Below are 6,335 nucleotides of genomic sequence, written 5' to 3'. Positions count from 1 at the left end.
TGGGAAATTTTCTGGAAACTGCAGGGATGTCTTAGAACTAAAGTAGATGACGCACAGCAGGTATTACAAGAGGCTGAAACAGGAGACCATAAAATCATGAGCAATGTCACTCACCTCAGCTTCCCACTTTTGTGCTCTTGCATTTTCTCTCACCCATGTGACTGCTGTGCTCTCTCTCATTTACACACACACACAACCACTGACTCTGTCTTCACAAAGTCCTTCCTCTCGTCTTTCTGCAAAGCAGCCTTCTAGCATCAGTGGCATATAGCAGGAAATGGCTCGACACACCTCCCGCTCCAACGCTGAGCCCCACCTAGTTAGCCCCTCATTGGCAATTCCAGATTCCCTAGTAGAAATTGATGTACTGGTAGTGGGTAGGGTGGGTCAAGAGGCACATAGAACTGCTCTCATCAGGGCCAGAGGCTTTTAGAAGGATGGCATGAAATGATTGGTATAAAGACCGCCTTGGGTAGGGTTTGGGAATCTAGCTTAATGCCCAAGGAGCAAGTTTCTTTCCATAATAAGAGCAGTGATCTTAATATCTCAGACCCCTAAAACCTTATAATTGAGGAGCTTAGGTTCAGCTAGTTGTGGCAGAGCTTGATCTGGAGTTCTGGCTCAGTACTCAATCTCCAGCCCAGCATTCTCTTTTAGAATGAGTTCTGTCAGAGGTTTTTCCTCATGTCCAGGATAATGCCAATGTGGTAATAGTCTAGTGCCAGGAAGGATGCTGGTTGTGATGACCCCAGATGTTGAATCATTAAAAAAGGAATGGGCCTTTGTGATAGGCTGTGTTTTCCAAAGATGGGCATACCATCCTTCATCCCATGTGTGACCCACATATTTCTCCAATGAGTGGTGGGGTCTATGTCCCTTACACTTAAATCTTGGCAGAATTCTGTGGCTTCCTCAATCAATAGAGCAGAAATGATGCTATGTGAATTTTGAGCCTAGATTAGCAAATGCCCTTCATATTCCCCATGTTCTCTTGGTACCCTTGCTCTTAGAGCCTAGCCCAAAGTAGGCCCCATGGAGAGGCCATATGTAGGTGTTTAGGCTCAGAGCTCAGCTGAGCTCAGCCAACAGGCAGAATCAACTGTCAAATATATGAGAAGAAAACGCCTCCAGATGATTCTAGATCCCAAGCCATTGAGAAACGCCCAGAGTTTGAATGTGAGGCCCCAGAAATCAAGGAGCCATCTCTGCTATTTCTTGTCTGCATTCCTGAACCACAGAATCTGTGAATATAATGAGGTAGTTACATTGTGCCAGTGAATTTGGGGGCTAGTTTGTTACACAACAACAATAACTAGAACCACACTGGTAAACCATTTTAAATCATCTATCACCAAAACCTTTAGGTCTTAGAGACAACTTTTCTTGGGTATCTTTATCCTATGCATCATTTTAAGAAGAAAGTCTCCCATTGTATTACTACTGGTTGTTTGATTAAAACAGCAATAATAGCAACATATACATTAAACTCAAAGTCCTGTATTTGTGAACACTTGTTTCATTACCCATCGCTGTAGCGAAGCTATAGTCAGTGTCTGTCATTTCATAATAAGGCAGAAGACCCTCATGGCATATATAAGCATCCTAAAGATTGTCTATTCCCTATATTTTACTCCATTCTTAGAATATTTTCTTTTCAGTTAATGCTGACTTTTCCCCCAGCTGTGGCAAAGCTGAGAGATTCCTGGTTTTTCCTTCTCTCAGTCCTTGAGAGAAGCATCATTTCTGGTTTTAGCAATTTCTGGAGGATGTCAGTGTCCAGTCCCATTGGGCTGAGAAAGCTGGACTCCAGCAACTTTCCTCCTCACTCCATGCCCAGCCCCCACGGTGATAGGCATGGAACTTCTGGCTTTGGCATTCATTGGTACTTTCCTGTGGCCTTCAGCCATGCCTCCTTTTCGTCTATTTGCTCCCTGATACGGTCTGAATGTGCCTCCCAACATTAATGTGTTAGAAATTTAATCCCCAATGCAGTGTTGGGAGGTGGGGCCTTTGGGAAAGAATTTAGGTCGTGAGGGCTACACCTTTATAAATTAATTAATGCCACTATTTTTTTTTACAAAAAGGCTTTTGGGAGTGAATTTGCTTTCACTTGCCCTTCTGCCTTCCCCACATGCACCAAGAAGGCCCACACCAGATGCCAGAGATTGATCTTGAACTTCCCAGACCCCAGAATGGTGAGAAATAAATTTCTCATCTTTATAAATTACCCAGTCTGTGGTATTCTGTTGTAGCAGCACTAATAGACTAAGACAGTCTACGTCACTTCAGCCATGTTCTAATAATTATACATCGACAGAGCCCTAGTGTGTTTGCAGAATAATGCATGATCATATCTCCAACATGAATATTTGTCATGTGTTGGGCACTGTGCTGAGTAGTTGGGATACAAAGATAAAGGAGATATAGGGCAGGTCTGTAAGAGGCTCACAGTCATCACAGAGCTTGCATCTCCTCCTCCATCAGCTGCCTGCAGGGTCTGCTGCTGTCCCTTTTTGGTTTCCCACCCTCCAATCACTGATTTTCAAGGATAAACAAAAGCAAAGCTTCCACTAACTGAGACTTGGGAGCATTTCTTAATATTACTGAGTCTCCATTTCTTCGTGTGTAAAATGGGAATGATACTGCCTGGTACATAGGTTGTGGGAAAAATAAAATACAATGTAAGATGCAGAGTTCAAAACTTAGCATATAAGAGGAATTCAGCAAATGTTACTATTCTTTCCTGCTCTAACTCCATACTACTATCCCAAATTATTCTGTTTTATACTTTAAAATCCCCTTTTATGCCCCATTCCTCTGACTGCCTGCCCATTCAATGATTTTGGGGGAATTTCTGTGAAAAAGAAAAGTGGCAGGGTAAATCATAAGGTCTATAAATTTCAAGGTCAATATGTGCCATGCTGGTAGTATTTTAAAAGTCATCCAACCTCACCCCCTCATTTTACAGAGGTAACTTTATCTGTTTTTTTTTTTCTTTCCCCTTTCATTTATTTATCTAAACCATCCTCCTCATACACACTGCAAACCCAGCCTCTGTGTCTCCATTTTGGTCAGGTTGAAAATCACTCCTTGAATTCCCTCCAAATTCTAAGTCCTTGAAAAACTTTTAATATTTTAATAAAAGACCATACTTTAAAATTTAAGGTTTTCTCTTAAAAAAAAATTGTGATCTTTTTCAAAAATGGCTACAATTCTTCATGTATCCACATGTTTTGCAATGTGACTTCGCAGCTTTTCCCACCAAGAGGTGATGTTTATTTTCTCACCCCTTGGTTTTTAATTGGTTTTGATGTTCTTCTGGTTTCAAGTCTATGTCTCAAGGGCTTTGCACACTTCTGCTCATTATCTTAGAAACTGTCTCTGCCATATGAACAAACCTGGTCTTACCTACTGAAGGACGAGAAACCACATAGAGCAGAGCTCAGCTGTTTTAAATGAAGCCACCCTAGATTGGCCCACAACTAGCTAATACCCAAGTAAGTGAGCAAACCCAGCCATGATCAACTAAGTGGCCACCCAACCCACAGCTGAGCATAGCTGCATAAGTGAGTCCAGCTGAGACCAGAAGAAACACCCAGTCAACTCATAGACATGTGAGCAAAAATTCATGCTTATTGCTTGCAGCCACCATCTTTGAGTGGTTTTGCTATAATAGCTAACTGATTAAAAAAAAAAACTTATAGAAAAATAAAGCTGAAAAAATTCTTGTTAGTTGTGGTTCTCAAAGCAGCAGGTGAGGCACAAATGTCCAAATTTCTGGGGTTTAGGAAGAATGAGGTTTTGATATTCTTCATTTTCTTTCAAAAGGAACTTCAACTTTAAAAGGCTGAGAAACACTTGTTTTGAGTTATAAAGCCTCGCATGGCCTGAACGCTGTGCAAAAAGCCAGATTAAAATTGAGTGTATTCACCTTTAAACTGACATCTGACCCTGGAAATAGTTAGAAAATGAAGCTAGGACTAGGGGGAGAAAAAGAAAGATTAGGATAAGCATTTATTTGCATTGCCTTTTCACCCTACCTGCTTCTGGGAATTGCTGCTTTGGATCATGTAGTTTAAATAGGAGTTGCCAGTTTTCTACCTTGCCTCCTTGGCAGTAATGATTGATCCAGAAATGGGCATACAACCCCAGCAGACTCATAGAATCATTTCTTGAGATTTTAAACACTAGAACCAAGCAGAGAGGTAAGGCAATTTTTCTTCTCTGTTGGTAGAAGTAGAGAGAGGTAAGTGTAGGGCAGCTGTTATTTCTGGCACTCTCAAGGAAGTCCATCACACTAAGAGAAGTAGAGACAAGAGGCAGCAGCCATCTTGGGGGCATCTGAGTTTCTGGTTTCGAATCATTCCTGGCCATTCCCATGGTTTGATGGCCTGAGCAAGAAATTTGCCTTTTCTCCTAAGCAAGTTCAACTTGCTCAAACACTTGCAACCAAGGAGAGTCTGTAGATGATATCAATAGCAGAGAACATCTTGCAAAGCTTGCTTTCTCAATGAAGCTTTGAGGGAAAAAAAAATTGAACTGGAGAAAGATAAGTTACATGTGACAGACATGGAAAAGCACTAGTCAGATCTTTCAAGAGAGAGCTCGCTGCCCAGCTGGAAAGAATGTGGTTGTCTAACAGCCTCCAGCTGTGAGCAACTTCATGGTCTGCCTCCACTTTCAAAGGCACACTATTTTAAGGGCAGCCACCAACCAATGACTAAGCAAGTCACCTTGTAAAAGAACTAGACATTTCCACCCAATGCAGGATGCCTATAGTGGGCAATTTTCCCTCCAAATTCTCCCATTTGGCTGGCAGATGCTTTGCCAGTTTGGGAACACACTCTAGACTCTCCTCCATACACAATCGCATCCCTTCCTTTTTTTTTTTTTTTCAAATATGTTATTCCTTAATAAAGCTTTCTTATTTCTCAGTGTCGATTTTGGAAAATTGGTGTTTAATGGCCTTTCCACAGCAAATTTAAAATAATTCAACCAAAACCATAAACATTTTCATAGCCATCTTGTCTAGAATAGGCAGAAAGAAAGGATCCTGTCTAGTAGCCATGAGCAGGTAGAGATGACAAATATCTCCTCTTTTCCCCTTTAGCCCACATATCTTCCCATCATTACATGGGCCACATGGCAATGGTGTAGGCAAATCAAAACCACAGATTAGGAAAGCTTTCCTGGTCCATCCGATATACCTGTGATATCTGTGGACTTGCCTCCGACTGCCTGCCCTCCTCTCCTGCCATAGCCCCTTCATTTGCCTCACTTCCTGCATCATCTGTGGAGCAGGAGATTAATTAGTGAAACGTCAGTTTGAATGCTGCAGACCTTGCACACTTCTCAGCCTCCTTTTTTTTTTTCTTTTGCATGTTTGCCATTATATCTAACCTTGAAGCTTCCAAAGATGTGACAAGTAGCTGGAAATGATTCTGAACCCGATTCTTCATTTGGTTTTCTACTGGTATACTTGAAAAAAATTAGAATGGGAAGAAATTCCAGCTTGTTCACACCTTGACTTAGGTAGTTACTGGCAGGATGACTTACCTTCAATCCAACAGAATTCCTAGCAGAGCTTAATATTTCCCCAGCCTGATTCACACTGAGCACATTAACCTAATATGCAAGAATCAAACATTTTAAGCTCCACTTGTTTATCTGAAGTCTCAGATACCTTTTCTTTAGCTTCACTCAAACTCAAAGATACAATTGTTTTTTTAAAAAATATACAATCATTGTGTAAATAGTCTCCAAAGATGAACACCAACCAATTCTGAGTCCTTTTGCCCTCCCCTCCAACCTGAGATGGCCCTGGGTGTGCTTTGAACCAATACAATATGGGGAAAATGATATCTGGGATTACTTCAGAGGTCAGGCCTTAAAAGTACCGGCAGCTTCTGCTTCCTTTCCAGGAACCCAGCTGCTCTTCTGTCTAGCCACATGGAGGAGACAGCAGCACCATTGGCAGCCATGTGAACAAGCCGGCTCAGTCATTCCAGTCCAACTGAGTGCCCCAGAGAGCTGCAATCCCCTCCAATACCACAAGAAGCAGAACTTCCCAGCTGAGTCTAATAAAGCTATGAACTCAAGAGAGATAATGTAATGGTTGTTTGGGGATGCTTTGTTACACAGCAATAGATAAGCAATAATTTTCAGATATTCCTACTCAAGAAGTAATATAAAGGTATGGAAAATGGACTCTCTCACAGACTGCAGGTGGGAGTATAAGTTCATACAGTTAATTTGAAGGGGAATTTGGCAGTATTTTCTAGCATTTGAAATTTATATGTCCTATAACTCAGAAATTCCACTTCTCAGTATCTATT

This window comes from Colobus angolensis, unplaced genomic scaffold, assembly GCF_000951035.1.
Source record: "Colobus angolensis palliatus isolate OR3802 unplaced genomic scaffold, Cang.pa_1.0 Scaffold129, whole genome shotgun sequence".
NCBI classification, from domain to species: domain Eukaryota; kingdom Metazoa; phylum Chordata; class Mammalia; order Primates; family Cercopithecidae; genus Colobus; species Colobus angolensis.
This window is presented reverse-complemented; position numbering follows the sequence as displayed.